We start from the raw sequence: 18,630 nt of genomic DNA on the forward strand, positions 1-18,630 counted from the left end.
GGACAGAGAGTGAGATATAGGGCAGGTATAGGGGACAGAGAGTGAGATATAGGGCAGGTATAGGGGATAGAGAGTGAGATATAGGGCAGGTATAGGGGACAGAGAGTGAGATATAGGGCAGGTATAGGGGACAGAGAGTGAGATATAGGGCAGGTATAGGGGATAGAGAGTGAGATATAGGGCAGGTATAGGGGACAGAGAGAGAGATATAGGGCAGGTATAGGGGACAGAGAGTGAGATATAGGGCAGGTATAGGGGACAGAGAGTGAGATATAGGGCAGGTATAGGGGACAGAGAGTGAGATATAGGGCAGGTATAGGGGACAGAGAGTGAGATATAGGGCAGGTATAGGGGACAGAGTGTGAGATATAGGGCAGGTATAGGGGACAGAGAGTGAGATATAGGGCAGGTATAGGGGACAGAGTGTGAGATATAGGGCAGGTATAGGGGACAGTGTGAGAGATATAGGGCAGGTATAGGGGACAGAGTGTGACATATCGGGCAGGTATAGGGGACAGAGTGTGAGATATAGGGCAGGTATAGGGGACAGAGTGTGAGATATAGGGCAGGTATAGGGGACAGAGAGTGAGATATAGGGCAGGTATAGGGGACAGAGAGTGAGATATAGGGCAGGTATAGGGGACAGTGTGAGAGATATAGGGCAGGTATAGGGGACAGAGTGTGAGATATAGGGCAGGTATAGGGGACAGAGTGTGAGATATAGGGCAGGTATAGGGGAGAGAGTGTGAGATATAGGGCAGGTATAAGGGACAGAGTGTAAGATATAGGGCAGGTATTGGGGACAGAGTGTGAGATATAGGGCAGGTATCGGGGAGAGAGTGTGAGATATAGGGCAGGTATAGGGGACAGAGAGTGAGATATAGGGGAGGTACAGGGGACAGAGAGTGAGATATAGGGCAGGTATAGGGGACAGAGTGTAAGATATAGGGCAGGTATAGGGGAGAGAGTGTGAGATATAGGGCAGGTATAGGGGACAGAGAGTGAGATATAGGGCAGGTATAGGGGACAGAGTGTGAGATATAGGGCAGGTATAGGGGACAGAGTGTGAGATATAGGGCAGGTATAGGGGACAGAGAGTGAGATATAGGGCAGGTATTGGGGACAGAGAGTGAGATATAGGGCAGGTATAGGGGGGAGAGTGTGAGATATAGGGCAGGTATAGGGGGGAGAGTGTGAGATATAGGGCAGGTATAGGGGACAGAGAGTGAGATATGGGGCAGGTATAGGGGACAGAGAGAGAGATATAGGGCAGGTATAGGGGACAGAGAGTGAGATATAGGGCAGGTATAGGGGACAGAGTGTGAGATATAGGGCAGGTATGGGGGACAGAGTGTGAGATATAGGGCAGGTATAGGGGACAGAGTGTGAGATATAGGGCAGGTATAGGGGACAGAGTGTGAGATATAGGGCAGGTATTGGGGACAGAGTGTGAGATATAGGGCAGGTATAGGGGACAGAGTGTGAGATATAGGGCAGGTATAGGGGACAGAGTGTGAGATATAGGGCAGGTATAGGGGACAGAGTGTGAGATATAGGGCAGGTATAGGGGACAGAGTGTGAGATATAGGGCAGGTATAGGGGACAGAGTGTGAGATATAGGGCAGGTATTGGGGACAGAGTGTGAGATATCGGGCAGGTATAGGGGACAGAGTGTGAGATATAGGGTAGGTATAGGGGACAGAGTGTGAGATATAGGGCCGGTATAGGGGACAGAGTGTGAGATATAGGGCAGGTATAGGGGACAGAGAGTGAGATATAGGGCAGGTATAGGGGACAGAGTGTGAGATATAGGGCAGGTATAGGGGACAGAGTGTGAGATATAGGGCAGGTATAGGGGACAGAGTGTGAGATATAGGGCAGGGATAAGGGACAGAGTGTGAGATATAGGGCAGGTATAGGGGACAGAGTGTGAGATATAGGGCAGGTATAGGGGACAGAGAGTGAGATATAGGGCAGGTATAGGGGACAGAGTGTGAGATATAGGGCAGGTATAGGGGACAGAGAGAGAGATATCGGGCAGGTATAGGGGACAGAGTGTGAGATATAGGGCAGGTATAGGGGACAGAGAGTGAGATATAGGGCAGGTATAAGGGACAGAGTGTGAGATATAGGGCACGTATAGGGGACAGAGAGTGAGATATAGGGCAGGTATAGGGGACAGAGAGTGAGATATAGGGCAGGTATAGGGGACAGAGTGTGAGATATAGGGCAGGTATAGGGGACAGAGAGAGAGATATAGGGCAGGTATAGGGGACAGAGAGTGAGATATAGGGCAGGTATAGGGGACAGAGAGAGAGATATAGGGCAGGTATAGGGGACAGAGAGAGAGATATAGGGCAGGTATAGGGGACAGAGAGAGAGATATAGGGCAGGTATAGGGGACAGAGAGTGAGATATAGGGCAGGTATAGGGGACAGAGAGAGAGATATAGGGCAGGTATAGGGGACAGAGAGAGAGATATAGGGCAGGTATAGGGGACAGAGAGTGAGATATAGGGCAGGTATAGGGGACAGAGAGAGAGATATAGGGCAGGTATAGGGGACAGAGAGAGAGATATAGGGCAGGTATAGGGGACAGAGAGAGAGATATAGGGCAGGTATAGGGGACAGAGAGAGAGATATAGGGCAGGTATAGGGGACAGAGAGTGAGATATAGGGCAGGTATAGGGGACAGAGAGTGAGATATAGGGCAGGTATAGGGGACAGAGAGAGAGATATAGGGCAGGTATAGGGGACAGAGAGAGAGATATAGGGCAGGTATAGGGGACAGAGAGAGAGATACAGGGCAGGTATAGGGGACAGAGAGTGAGATATAGGGCAGGTATAGGGGACAGAGAGAGAGATATAGGGCAGGTATAGGGGACAGAGAGAGAGATATAGGGCAGGTATAGGGGACAGAGAGAGAGATATAGGGCAGGTATAGGGGACAGAGAGAGAGATACAGGGCAGGTATAGGGGACAGAGAGTGAGATATAGGGCAGGTATAGGGGACAGAGAGAGAGATATAGGGCAGGTATAGGGGACAGAGTGTGAGATATAGGGCAGGTATAGGGGACAGAGAGTGAGATATAGGGCAGGTATAGGGGACAGAGAGAGAGATATAGGGCAGGTATAGGGGACAGAGAGTGAGATATAGGGCAGGTATAGGGGACAGAGAGAGAGATATAGGGCAGGTATAGGGGACAGAGAGTGAGATATAGGGCAGGTATAGGGGACAGAGAGAGAGATATAGGGCAGGTATAGGGGACAGAGAGAGAGATATAGGGCAGGTATAGGGGACAGAGAGAGAGATATAGGGCAGGTATAGGGAACAGAGAGTGAGATATAGGGCAGGTATCGGGGACAGAGAGTGAGATATAGGGCAGGTATAGGGGACAGAGAGTGAGATATAGGGCAGGTATAGGGGATAGAGAGTGAGATATAGGGCAGGTATAGGGGACAGAGAGAGAGATACAGGGCAGGTATAGGGGACAGAGAGTGAGATATAGGGCAGGTATAGGGGACAGAGAGTGAGATATAGGGCAGGTATAGGGGACAGAGAGTGAGATATAGGGCAGGTATAGGGGACAGAGAGTGAGATATAGGGCAGGTATAGGGGACAGAGTGTGAGATATAGGGCAGGTATAGGGGACAGAGAGTGAGATATAGGGCAGGTATAGGGGACAGAGAGTGAGATATAGGGCAGGTATAGGGGACAGAGTGTGAGATATAGGGCAGGTATAGGGGACAGAGAGTGAGATATAGGGCAGGTATAGGGGACAGAGTGTGAGATATAGGGCAGGTACAGGGGACAGAGAGTGAGATATAGGGCAGGTATAGGGGACAGAGAGTGAGATATAGGGCAGGTATAGGGGACAGAGTGTGAGATATAGGGCAGGTATAGGGGACAGAGTGTGAGATATAGGGCAGGTATAGGGGACAGTGTGAGAGATATAGGGCAGGTATAGGGGACAGAGTGTGAGATATCGGGCAGGTATAGGGGACAGAGTGTGAGATATAGGGCAGGTATAGGGGACAGAGTGTGAGATATAGGGCAGGTATAGGGGACAGAGAGTGAGATATAGGGCAGGTATAGGGGACAGAGAGTGAGATATAGGGCAGGTATAGGGGACAGTGTGAGAGATATAGGGCAGGTATAGGGGACAGAGTGTGAGATATAGGGCAGGTATAGGGGACAGAGTGTGAGATATAGGGCAGGTATAGGGGACAGAGTGTGAGATATAGGGCAGGTATAGGGGACAGAGTGTGAGATATAGGGCATGTATAGGGGGTAGAGTGTGAGATATAGGGCAGGTATAGGGGACAGAGAGAGATATAGGGCAGGTATAGGGGACAGAGTGTGAGATATAGGGCAGGTATAGGGGACAGAGTGTGAGATATAGGGCAGGTATAGGGGACAGAGAGAGATATAGGGCAGGTATAGGGGACAGAGAGTGAGATATAGGGCAGGTATAGGGGACAGAGTGTGAGATATAGGGCAGGTATAGGGGACAGAGAGTGAGATATAGGGCAGGTATAGGGGACAGAGTGTGAGATATAGGGCAGGTATAGGGGACAGAGAGAGATATAGGGCAGGTATAGGGGACAGAGAGTGAGATATAGGGCAGGTATAGGGGACAGAGTGTGAGATATAGGGCAGGTATAGGGGACAGAGAGTGAGATATAGGGCAGGTATAGGGGACAGAGTGTGAGATATAGGGCAGGTATAGGGGACAGAGAGTGAGATATAGGGCAGGTATAGGGGATAGAGAGTGAGATATAGGGCAGGTATAGGGGACAGAGAGTGAGATATAGGGCAGGTATAGGGGACAGAGAGTGAGATATAGGGCAGGTATAGGGGACAGAGAGTGAGATATAGGGCAGGTATAGGGGACAGAGAGAGAGATATAGGGCAGGTATAGGGGACAGAGTGTGAGATATAGGGCAGGTATAGGGGACAGAGAGAGAGATATAGGGCAGGTATAGGGGACAGAGAGTGAGATATAGGGCAGGTATAGGGGACAGAGAGAGAGATATAGGGCAGGTATAGGGGACAGAGAGTGAGATATAGGGCAGGTATAGGGGACAGAGTGTGAGATATAGGGCAGGTATAGGGGACAGAGAGAGAGATATAGGGCAGGTATAGGGGACAGAGTGTGAGATATGGGGCAGGTATAGGGGACAGAGAGTGAGATATAGGGCAGGTATAGGGGACAGAGAGTGAGATATAGGGCAGGTATAGGGGACAGAGTGTGAGATATAGGGCAGGTATAGGGGACAGAGAGAGAGATATAGGGCAGGTATAGGGGACAGAGAGTGAGATATAGGGCAGGTATAGGGGACAGAGAGAGAGATATAGGGCAGGTATAGGGGACAGAGAGAGAGATATAGGGCAGGTATAGGGGACAGAGTGTGAGATATAGGGCAGGTATAGGGGACAGAGAGTGAGATATAGGGCAGGTATAGGGGACAGAGAGTGAGATATAGGGCAGGTATAGGGGACAGAGAGAGAGATATAGGGCAGGTATAGGGAACAGAGAGTGAGATATAGGGCAGGTATCGGGGACAGAGAGTGAGATATAGGGCAGGTATAGGGGACAGAGAGTGAGATATAGGGCAGGTATAGGGGATAGAGAGTGAGATATAGGGCAGGTATAGGGGACAGAGAGAGAGATATAGGGCAGGTATAGGGGACAGAGAGTGAGATATAGGGCAGGTATAGGGGACAGAGAGTGAGATATAGGGCAGGTATAGGGGACAGAGAGTGAGATATAGGGCAGGTATAGGGGACAGAGAGTGAGATATAGGGCAGGTATAGGGGACAGAGTGTGAGATATAGGGCAGGTATAGGGGACAGAGAGTGAGATATAGGGCAGGTATAGGGGACAGAGAGTGAGATATAGGGCAGGTATAGGGGACAGAGAGTGAGATATAGGGCAGGTATAGGGGACAGTGTGAGAGATATAGGGCAGGTATAGGGGACAGAGTGTGAGATATCGGGCAGGTATAGGGGACAGAGTGTGAGATATAGGACAGGTATAGGGGACAGAGTGTGAGATATAGGGCAGGTATAGGGGACAGAGAGTGAGATATAGGGCAGGTATAGGGGACAGTGTGAGAGATATAGGGCAGGTATCGGGGACAGAGTGTGAGATATAGGGCAGGTATAGGGGACAGAGTGTGAGATATAGGGCAGGTATAGGGGACAGAGTGTGAGATATAGGGCAGGTATAGGGGACAGAGTGTGAGATATAGGGCATGTATAGGGGATAGAGTGTGAGATATAGGGCAGGTATAGGGGACAGAGAGAGATATAGGGCAGGTATAGGGGACAGAGTGTGAGATATAGGGCAGGTATAGGGGACAGAGTGTGAGATATAGGGCAGGTATAGGGGACAGAGAGAGATATAGGGCAGGTATAGGGGACAGAGAGTGAGATATAGGGCAGGTATAGGGGACAGAGTGTGAGATATAGGGCATGTATAGGGGATAGAGTGTGAGATATAGGGCAGGTATAGGGGACAGAGAGAGATATAGGGCAGGTATAGGGGACAGAGAGAGATATAGGGCAGGTATAGGGGACAGAGTGTGTGATATAGGGCAGGTATAGGGGACAGAGAGAGATATAGGGCAGGTATAGGGGACAGAGAGAGATATAGGGCAGGTATAGGGGACAGAGAGTGAGATATAGGGCAGGTATAGGGGACAGAGAGAGAGATATAGGGCAGGTATAGGGGACAGAGAGTGAGATATAGGGCAGGTATAGGGGACAGAGAGAGAGATATAGGGCAGGTATAGGGGACAGAGTGTGAGATATAGGGCAGGTATAGGGGACAGAGAGTGAGATATAGGGCAGGTATAGGGGACAGAGTGTGAGATATAGGGCAGGTATAGGGGACAGAGAGTGAGATATAGGGCAGGTATAGGGGACAGAGAGTGAGATATAGGGCAGGTATAGGGGACAGAGAGTGAGATATAGGGCAGGTATAGGGGACAGTGTGAGAGATATAGGGCAGGTATAGGGGACAGAGTGTGAGATATCGGGCAGGTATAGGGGACAGAGTGTGAGATATAGGGCAGGTATAGGGGACAGAGTGTGAGATATAGGGCAGGTATAGGGGACAGAGAGTGAGATATAGGGCAGGTATAGGGGACAGTGTGAGAGATATAGGGCAGGTATAGGGGACAGAGTGTGAGATATAGGGCAGGTATAGGGGACAGAGTGTGAGATATAGGGCAGGTATAGGGGACAGAGTGTGAGATATAGGGCAGGTATAGGGGACAGAGTGTGAGATATAGGGCATGTATAGGGGATAGAGTGTGAGATATAGGGCAGGTATAGGGGACAGAGAGAGATATAGGGCAGGTATAGGGGACAGAGTGTGAGATATAGGGCAGGTATAGGGGACAGAGTGTGAGATATAGGGCAGGTATAGGGGACAGAGAGAGATATAGGGCAGGTATAGGGGACAGAGTGTGAGATATAGGGCAGGTATAGGGGACAGAGTGTGAGATATAGGGCAGGTATAGGAGACAGAGTGTGAGATACAGGGCAGGTATAGGGGACAGAGAGTGAGATATAGGGCAGGTATAGGGGACAGAGTGTGAGATATAGGGCATGTATAGGGGATAGAGTGTGAGATATAGGGCAGGTATAGGGGACAGAGAGAGATATAGGGCAGGTATAGGGGACAGAGAGAGATATAGGGCAGGTATAGGGGACAGAGTGTGTGATATAGGGCAGGTATAGGGGACAGAGAGAGATATAGGGCAGGTATAGGGGACAGAGAGAGATATAGGGCAGGTATAGGGGACAGAGAGTGAGATATAGGGCAGGTATAGGGGACAGAGAGTGAGATATAGGGCAGGTATAGGGGACAGAGAGAGAGATATAGGGCAGGTATAGGGAACAGAGAGTGAGATATAGGGCAGGTATAGGGGACAGAGAGAGAGATATAGGGCAGGTATAGGGGACAGAGAGAGAGATATAGGGCAGGTATAGGGGACAGAGAGTGAGATATAGGGCAGGTATAGGGGACAGAGAGAGAGATATAGGGCAGGTATAGGGAACAGAGAGTGAGATATAGGGCAGGTATCGGGGACAGAGAGTGAGATATAGGGCAGGTATAGGGGACAGAGAGTGAGATATAGGGCAGGTATAGGGGATAGAGAGTGAGATATAGGGCAGGTATAGGGGACAGAGAGAGAGATATAGGGCAGGTATAGGGGACAGAGAGTGAGATATAGGGCAGGTATAGGGGACAGAGAGTGAGATATAGGGCAGGTATAGGGGACAGAGAGTGAGATATAGGGCAGGTATAGGGGACAGAGTGTGAGATATAGGGCAGGTATAGGGGACAGAGAGTTAGATATAGGGCAGGTATAGGGGACAGAGTGTGAGATATAGGGCAGGTATAGGGGACAGTGTGAGAGATATAGGGCAGGTATAGGGGACAGAGTGTGAGATATCGGGCAGGTATAGGGGACAGAGTGTGAGATATAGGGCAGGTATAGGGGACAGAGTGTGAGATATAGGGCAGGTATAGGGGACAGAGAGTGAGATATAGGGCAGGTATAGGGGACAGAGAGTGAGATATAGGGCAGGTATAGGGGACAGTGTGAGAGATATAGGGCAGGTATAGGGGACAGAGTGTGAGATATAGGGCAGGTATAGGGGACAGAGTGTGAGATATAGGGCAGGTATAGGGGACAGAGTGTGAGATATAGGGCAGGTATAGGGGACAGAGTGTGAGATATAGGGCATGTATAGGGGATAGAGTGTGAGATATAGGGCAGGTATAGGGGACAGAGAGAGATATAGGGCAGGTATAGGGGACAGAGAGAGATATAGGGCAGGTTTTGGGGACAGAGTGTGTGATATAGGGCAGGTATAGGGGACAGAGAGAGATATAGGGCAGGTATAGGGGACAGAGAGAGATATAGGGCAGGTATAGGGGACAGAGAGTGAGATATAGGGCAGGTATAGGGGACAGAGAGTGAGATATAGGGCAGGTATAGGGGACAGAGTGTGAGATATAGGGCAGGTATAGGGGACAGAGAGTGAGATATAGGGCAGGTATAGGGGACAGAGAGTGAGATATAGGGCAGGTATAGTGGACAGATTGTGAGATATAGGGCAGGTATAGGGGACAGAGTGTGAGATATAGGGCAGGTATAGGGGACAGAGAGTGAGATATAGGGCAGGTATAGGGGACAGAGAGTGAGATATAGGGCAGGTATAGTGGACAGATTGTGAGATATAGGGCAGGTATAGGGGACAGAGTGTGAGATATAGGGCAGGTATAGGGGACAGAGAGTGAGATATAGGGCAGGTATAGGGGATAGAGTGTGAGATATAGGGCAGGTATAGGGGACAGAGTGTGAGATATAGGGCAGGTATAGGGGACAGAGAGTGAGATATAGGGCAGGTATAGTGGACAGATTGTGAGATATAGGGCAGGTATAGGGGACAGAGTGTGAGATATAGGGCAGGTATAGGGGACAGAGAGAGATATAGGGCAGGTATAGGGGACAGAGAGTGAGATATAGGGCAGGTATAGGGGACAGAGTGTGAGATATAGGGCAGGTATAGGGGACAGAGAGTGAGATATAGGGCAGGTATAGGGGATAGAGTGTGAGATATAGGGCATGTATAGGGGATAGAGTGTGAGATATAGGGCAGGTATAGGGGACAGAGAGAGATATAGGGCAGGTATAGGGGACAGAGAGAGATATAGGGCAGGTTTTGGGGACAGAGTGTGTGATATAGGGCAGGTATAGGGGACAGAGAGAGATATAGGGCAGGTATAGGGGACAGAGAGAGATATAGGGCAGGTATAGGGGACAGAGAGTGAGATATAGGGCAGGTATAGGGGACAGAGAGTGAGATATAGGGCATGTATAGGGGATAGAGTGTGAGATATATGGCATGTATAGGGGATAGAGTGTGAGATATAGGGCAGGTATAGGGGACAGAGAGAGATATAGGGCAGGTATAGGGGACAGAGAGAGATATAGGGCAGGTTTTGGGGACAGAGTGTGTGATATAGGGCAGGTATAGGGGACAGAGAGAGATATAGGGCAGGTATAGGGGACAGAGAGAGATATAGGGCAGGTATAGGGGACAGAGAGTGAGATATAGGGCAGGTATAGGGGACAGAGAGTGAGATATAGGGCAGGTATAGGGGACAGAGTGTGAGATATAGGGCAGGTATAGGGGACAGAGAGTGAGATATAGGGCAGGTATCGGGGACAGAGTGTGAGATATAGGGCAGGTATAGGGGACAGAGAGTGAGATATAGGGCAGGTATAGGGGACAGAGTGTGAGATATAGGGCAGGTATAGGGGACAGAGTGTGAGATATAGGGCAGGTATAGGGGACAGAGAGTGAGATATAGGGCAGGTATAGGGGACAGAGAGAGAGATATAGGGCAGGTATAGGGGACAGAGTGTGAGATATAGGGCAGGTATAGGGGACAGAGAGAGAGATATAGGGCAGGTATAGGGGACAGAGAGTGAGATATAGGGCAGGTATAGGGGACAGAGAGAGAGATATAGGGCAGGTATAGGGGACAGAGTGTGAGATATAGGGCAGGTATAGGGGACAGAGTGTGAGATATAGGGCAGGGATAGGGGACAGAGTGTGAGATATAGGGCAGGTATAGGGGACAGAGAGAGAGATATAGGGCAGGTATAGGGGACAGAGAGAGAGATATAGGGCAGGTATAGGGGACAGAGAGTGAGATATAGGGCAGGAATAGGGGACAGAGTGTGAGATATAGGGCAGGTATAGGGGACAGAGAGAGAGATATAGGGCAGGTATAGGGGACAGAGAGTGAGATATAGGGCAGGAATAGGGGACAGAGTGTGAGATATAGGGCAGGTATAGGGGACAGAGTGTGAGATATAGGGCAGGTATAGGGGACAGAGTGTGAGATATAGGGCAGGTATAGGGGACAGAGTGTGAGATATAGGGCAGGTATAGGGGACAGAGAGTGAGATATAGGGCAGGTATAGGGGACAGAGAGAGAAATATAGGGCAGGTATAGGGGACAGAGAGTGAGATATAGGGCAGGTATAGGGGACAGAGAGTGAGATATAGGGCAGGTATAGGGGACAGAGAGTGAGATATAGGGCAGGTATAGGGGACAGAGAGAGAGATATAGGGCAGGTATAGGGGACAGAGTGTGAGATATAGGGCAGGTATAGGGGACAGAGAGTGAGATATAGGGCAGGTATAGGGGACAGAGTGTGAGATATAGGGCAGGTATAGGGGACAGAGAGTGAGATATAGGGCAGGTATAGGGGACAGAGTGTGAGATATAGGGCAGGTATAGGGGAGAGAGTGTGAGATATAGGGCAGGTATAGGGGACAGAGAGACAGATATAGGGCAGGTATAGGGGACAGAGAGTGAGATATAGGGCAGGTATAGGGGACAGAGAGTGAGATATAGGGCAGGTATAGGGGACAGAGAGTGAGATATAGGGCAGGTATAGGGGACAGAGAGTGAGATATAGGGCAGGTATAGGGGACAGAGAGTGAGATATAGGGCAGGTATAGGGGACAGAGTGTGAGATATAGGGCAGGTATAGGGGACAGAGTGTGAGATATAGGGCAGGTATAGGGGACAGAGAGTGAGATATAGGGCAGGTATAGGGGACAGAGTGTGAGATATAGGGCAGGTATAGGGGACAGAGAGTGAGATATAGGGCAGGTATAGGGGACAGAGTGTGAGATATAGGGGAGGTATAGGGGACAGAGAGAGAGATATAGGGCAGGTATAGGGGACAGAGTGTGAGATATAGGGCAGGTATAGGGGACAGAGTGTGAGATATAGGGCAGGTATAGGGGACAGAGTGTGAGATATAGGGCAGGTATAGGGGACAGAGTGTGAGATATAGGGCAGGTATAGGGGACAGAGTGTGAGATATAGGGCAGGTATAGGGGACAGAGTGTGAGATATAGGGCAGGTATAGGGGACAGAGAGTGAGATATAGGGCAGGTATAGGGGACAGAGAGTGAGATATAGGGCAGGTATAGGGGACAGAGAGTGAGATATAGGGCAGGTATAGGGGACAGAGAGAGAGATATAGGGCAGGTATAGGGGACAGAGTGTGAGATATAGGGCAGGTATAGGGGACAGAGTGTGAGATATAGGGCAGGGATAGGGGACAGAGTGTGAGATATAGGGCAGGTATAGGGGACAGAGAGAGAGATATAGGGCAGGTATAGGGGACAGAGAGAGAGATATAGGGCAGGTATAGGGGACAGAGAGTGAGATATAGGGCAGGAATAGGGGACAGAGTGTGAGATATAGGGCAGGTATAGGGGACAGAGAGAGAGATATAGGGCAGGTATAGGGGACAGAGAGTGAGATATAGGGCAGGAATAGGGGACAGAGTGTGAGATATAGGGCAGGTATTGGGGACAGAGTGTGAGATATAGGGCAGGTATAGGGGACAGAGAGTGAGATATAGGGCAGGTATAGGGGACAGAGAGAGATATAGGGCAGGTATAGGGGACAGAGTGTGAGATATCGGGCAGGTATAGGGGACAGAGTGTGAGATATAGGGCAGGTATAGGGGACAGAGTGTGAGATATCGGGCAGGTATAGGGGACAGAGTGTGAGATATAGGGCAGGTATAGGGGACAGAGTGTGAGATATCGGGCAGGTATAGGGGACATAGTGTGAGATATAGGGCAGGTATAGGGGACAGAGTGTGAGATATAGGGCAGGTATAGGGGACAGAGTGTGAGATATAGGGCAGGTATAGGGGACAGAGAGTGAGATATAGGGCAGGTATAGGGGACAGAGAGTGAGATATAGGGCAGGTATAGGGGACAGAGAGAGAAATATAGGGCAGGTATAGGGGACAGAGAGTGAGATATAGGGCAGGTATAGGGGACAGAGAGTGAGATATAGGGCAGGGATAGGGGACAGAGTGTGAGATATAGGGCAGGTATAGGGGACAGAGAGTGAGATATAGGGCAGGTATAGGGGACAGAGAGAGAAATATAGGGCAGGTATAGGGGACAGAGAGTGAGATATAGGGCAGGTATAGGGGACAGAGAGTGAGATATAGGGCAGGTATAGGGGACAGAGAGTGAGATATAGGGCAGGTATAGGGGACAGAGAGAGAGATATAGGGCAGGTATAGGGGACAGAGTGTGAGATATAGGGCAGGTATAGGGGACAGAGTGTGAGATATAGGGCAGGTATAGGGGACAGAGTGTGAGATATAGGGCAGGTATAGGGGACAGAGAGTGAGATATAGGGCAGGTATAGGGGACAGAGTGTGAGATATAGGGCAGGTATAGGGGAGAGAGTGTGAGATATAGGGCAGGTATAGGGGACAGAGAGAGAGATATAGGGCAGGTATAGGGGACAGAGAGTGAGATATAGGGCAGGTATAGGGGACAGAGAGTGAGATATAGGGCAGGTATAGGGGACAGAGTGTGAGATATAGGGCAGGTATAGGGGACAGAGTGTGAGATATAGGGCAGGTATAGGGGACAGAGAGTGAGATATAGGGCAGGTATAGGGGACAGAGTGTGAGATATAGGGCTGGTATAGGGGACAGAGAGTCAGATATAGGGCAGGTATAGGGGACAGAGTGTGAGATATAGGGCAGGTATAGGGGACAGAGAGTGAGATATAGGGCAGGTATAGGGGACAGAGTGTGAGATATAGGGCAGGTATAGGGGACAGAGTGTGAGATATAGGGCAGGTATAGGGGACAGAGAGTGAGATATAGGGCAGGTATAGGGGACAGAGAGTGAGATATAGGGCAGGTATAGGGGACAGAGAGTGAGATATAGGGCAGGTATAGGGGACAGAGAGTGAGATATAGGGCAGGTATAGGGGACAGAGAGTGAGATATAGGGCAGGTATAGGGGACAGAGAGTGAGATATAGGGCAGGTATAGGGGACAGAGAGTGAGATATAGGGCAGGTATAGGGGACAGAGTGTGAGATATAGGGCAGGTATAGGGGACAGAGTGTGAGATATAGGGCAGGTATAGGGGACAGAGTGTGAGATATAGGGCAGGTATAGGGGACAGAGTGTGAGATATAGGGCAGGTATAGGGGACAGAGTGTGAGATATAGGGCAGGTATAGGGGACAGAGTGTGAGATATAGGGCAGGTATAGGGGACAGAGTGTGAGATATAGGGCAGGTATAGGGGACAGAGAGTGAGATATAGGGCAGGTATAGGGGACAGAGTGTGAGATATAGGGCAGGTATAGGGGACAGAGAGTGAGATATAGGGCAGGTATAGGGGACAGAGTGTGAGATATCGGGCAGGTATAGGGGGGAGAGTGTGAGATATAGGGCAGGTATAGGGGACAGAGTGTGAGATATAGGGCAGGTATAGGGGACAGAGAGAGAGATATAGGGGAGGTATAGGGGACAGAGAGAGAGATATAGGGGAGGTATAGGGGACAGAGAGAGAGATATAGGGCAGGTATAGGGGACAGAGAGTGAGATATAGGGCAGGTATAGGGGACAGAGTGTGAGATATAGGGCAGGTATAGGGGACAGAGTGTGAGATATAGGGCAGGTATAGGGGACAGAGTGTGAGATATAGGGCAGGTATAGGGGACAGAGTGTGAGATATAGGGCAGGTATAGGGGACAGAGAGTGAGATATAGGGCAGGTATAGGGGACAGAGTGTGAGATATAGGGCAGGTATAGGGGACAGAGAGAGATGTAGGGCAGGTATAGGGGACAGAGAGTGAGATATCGGGCAGGTATAAGGGACAGAGTGTGAGATATAGGGCAGGTATAGGGGACAGAGTGTGAGATATAGGGCAGGTATAGGGGACAGAGTGTGAGATATAGGGCAGGTATAGGGGACAGAGTGTGAGATATAGGGCAGGTATAGGGGACAGAGAGTGAGATATAGGGCAGGTATAGGGGACAGAGTGTGAGATATAGGGCAGGTATAGGGGACAGAGTGTGAGATATAGGGCAGGTATAGGGGACAGAGTGTGAGATATAGGGCAGGTATAGGGGACAGAGAGAGATGTAGGGGAGGTTATAGTCCAGGCTTTGTGCCCTGTTCTCTGTGACGACGGCCCTGCTGTATTAAACGGGTTGTGCTGAGTGCGGATTTAATATCTCGGCGATGTATAAAATAACCCTGAAACTCTCTTTCCTCCTGCAGTCGAAAGGAAGCCTGGAGGTGATGGAGAGCCAGTCAGCAGATGCAGATCCTCCTCCACCACCTAAACCAGATCTCAACAGATACTCAGGGATCAGGGCACAGCTCACACTGGCAACAAATGAGGGTGAGAGGGCACTGTGCAATCCGTCATGGGGTGGGGAGAGAGACGGAGGCATGAAGGGCACAGGGAGAAACTCTCGTGTACGTCAAGACAGGGTGTCTCTGTAATCAGTGTCAGCACCGAGCGCTCCCAGGGGGCAGGTACAGCACGGGTTAGATACAGTGTAGAGCTCCCTCTACATTACCCTGACAGTGTGTCCCCCACTTTATACCCAGTGTCAGCATCGAGCGCTCCCAGGGGGCAGGTACAGCACGGGTTAGATACAGTGTCGAGCTCCCTCTACATTACCCTGACAGTGTGTCCCCCACTTTATACCCAGTGTCAGCATCGAGCGCTCCCTCAGTACTGACCCTCCGACAGTGCGGCGCTCCCTCAGTACTGACCCTCCGACAGTGCGGCGCTCCCTCAGTACTGACCCCCCGACAGTGCAGCGCTCCCTCAGTACTGACCCCCCGACAGTGCGGCGCTCCCTCAGTACTGACCCTCCGACAGTGCGGCTCTCCCTCAGTACTGACCCTCCGACAGTGCGGCTCTCCCTCAGTACCGACCCTCCGACAGCGCGGCGCTCCCTCAGTACTGACCCTCCGACAGTGCGGCGCTCCCTCAGTACTGACCCTCCGACAGTGCGGCGCTCCCTCAGTACTGACCCCCCGACAGTGCAGCGCTCCCTCAGTACTGACCCCCCGACAGTGCGGCGCTCCCTCAGTACTGACCCCCCGACAGTGCAGCACTCCCTCAGTACTGACCCTCCGACAGTGCAGAGCTCCCTCAGTCCTGGCCCCTTCTGACCTTACTCAATGCCTGAACCTGCTCAAGGTGCTGTCCGGCTACTCCTGCTTTTATTTCTGATGTTCTCATTTGCTTTCCTAATTGCTTGCTCTACCTGCATGTTAACTCTCTGTGATTCCTGTACGAGGACACCCAAATCCCTCTGACTCCCATCATTTCTCAGTCTCTCGCCCTTTAAAAAATATTCTGCTTTTCTATTCTTCCAACCAAAGTGAATAACCTCACATTTCCCCACATTATACTCCATCTGCCACCTTCTTGCCCACTCACTTAACCTGTCTGTATCCCTTTGCAGACTCTCTGCGTCCTCCTCACTGCTTACTCTCCCACCTAGCTTTGTATCGTCAGCAAACTTGGAGACATTACACTCGGTCCCTTCATCCAAGTCATTAATATCGATTGTAAATAGCTGAGGCCCGAGCACTGATCCCTGCGGTACCCCACTAGTTACAGCCCGCCAACCCGAGAATGACCCGTTTATCCCTACTCTCTGTTTCCTGTCCGTTAACCAATCCTCTGCCCATGCTGATATATTACCCCCAATCCCATGAGCCCTTATCTTGTGTAACAACCTTTTATGTGGCACCTTATCGAATGCCTTTTGAAAATCCAAATATACTACATCTACTGGTTCCCCATTATCCACCTTGCTGGTTACATCCTCAAAAAACTCTGATAAATTTGTCAAACACGATTTCCCTCTCATAAAACCATGTTGACTCTGCCCAATCATATTATGATTTTCGAAGTGCCCGGTTACCACTTCCTCAATAATGGATTCCAGCATTTTCCCGTCGACTGATGTCAGGCTAACCGGCCCTGTCTTCTCTCTCCCTCCTTTCTTGAATAGTGGGGTTACATTTGCCAGCTTCCGAGAAGGATGGATGATTTCAAAATCGAGGAGTTCCCAGACCCGGGAGCCAATGTCGGTCATCGAGCACAGGGTGGGTGACGGGTGAACGGGACTCGGTGTGAGTTAGGATACGGGGGTGGTGGGGGGCAGCAGGAATTTGGTATCGTCAAGGCTGGAGGTGATAAAGGATGAGGGTTTCAGAAGCAGACGGGCTGAGTCAGGGAGGAGACAGACAATGTGACCCAGATGGAAGTGCATCGAACGTACAGCACAGGAACAGGCCGATCGGCCCAACAGGTCTATGCTGGTGTTTAAAGAGGGAGTCTCTCCGTCAGGGACCCCTTTTACAGAGGGAGTCTCTCTCCGTCAGGGACCCCTTTTACAGAGGGAGTCTCTCCATCAGGGACCCCTTTTCCAGAGGGAGTCTCTCCGTCAGGGACCCCTTTTACAGAGGGAGTCTCTCCGTCAGGGACCCCTTTTCCAGAGGGAGTCTCTCCGTCAGGGACCCCTTTTACAGAGGGAGTCTCTCCGTCAGGGACCCCTTTTACAGAGGGAGTCTCTCCATCAGGGACCCCTTTTACAGAAGGAGTCTCTCTCCGTCAGGGACCCCTTTTAAAGAGGGAGTCTCTCCATCAGGGACCCCTTTTACAGAAGGAGTCTCTCTCCGTCAGGGACCCCTTTTACAGAGGGAGTCTCTCTCCGTCAGGGACCCCTTTTACAGAGGGAGTCTCTCCGTCAGGGACCCCTTTTACAGAGGGAGTCTCTCTCCGTCAGGGACCCCTTTTACAGAGGGAGTCTCTCTCCGTCAGGGACCCCTTTTACAGAGGGAGTCTCTCTCCATCAGGGACCCCTTTTACAGAAGGAGTCTTTCTCCGTCAGGGACCCCTTTTACAGAGGGAGTGTCTCCGTCAGGGACCCCTTTTACAGAGGGAGTCTCTCCATCAGGGGCCCCTTTTACAGAGGGAGTCTCTCCATCAGGGACCCCTTTTACAGAGGGAGTCTCTCCATCAGGGACCCCTTTTAAAGAGGGAGTCTCTCCGTCAGGGACCCCTTTTACAGAAGGAGTCTCTCCATCAGGGACCCCTTTTACAGAGGGAGTCTCTCCGTCAGGGACCCCTTTTACAGAGGGAGTCTCTCCGTCAGGGACCCCTTTTACAGAGGGAGTCTCTCCGTCAGGGACCCCTTTTACAGAGGGAGTCTCTCCGTCAGGGACCCCTTTTACAGAGGGAGTCTCTCCGTCAGGGACCCCTTTTACAGAGGGAGTCTCTCCGTCAGGGACCCCTTTTACAGAGGGAGTCTCTCCGTCAGGGACCCCTTTTACAGAGGGAGTCTCTCCATCAGGGACCCCTTTTACAGAGGGAGTCTCTCCGTCAGGGACCCCTTTTACAGAGGGAGTCTCTCCATCAGGGACCCCTTTTACAGAGGGAGTCTCTCCATCAGGGACCCCTTTTACAGAAGGAGTCTCTCTCCGTCAGGGACCCCGTCCAGGCTGAGGACATAACCTGGGACTTTCCAGCTCCCTGTGGGTGGCTCAGCAACACATCTCTGTCTGTGTGAGTGGTGATGCCTGGCAGGGGATTGGCATTTTTTGAGACAACATAAGATTGGCAAGATGAGAGTAGCAGGAGGCCCAAGGCAGTTCTCCTGGGCCCAGGGCCCAGAGGTGTCTTTAACTGTCACAGAATTGGCCACACACACACCA

Source organism: Heptranchias perlo, unplaced genomic scaffold, assembly GCF_035084215.1.
Source record: "Heptranchias perlo isolate sHepPer1 unplaced genomic scaffold, sHepPer1.hap1 HAP1_SCAFFOLD_379, whole genome shotgun sequence".
In the NCBI taxonomy this organism is placed as follows: Eukaryota; Metazoa; Chordata; class Chondrichthyes; order Hexanchiformes; family Hexanchidae; genus Heptranchias; species Heptranchias perlo.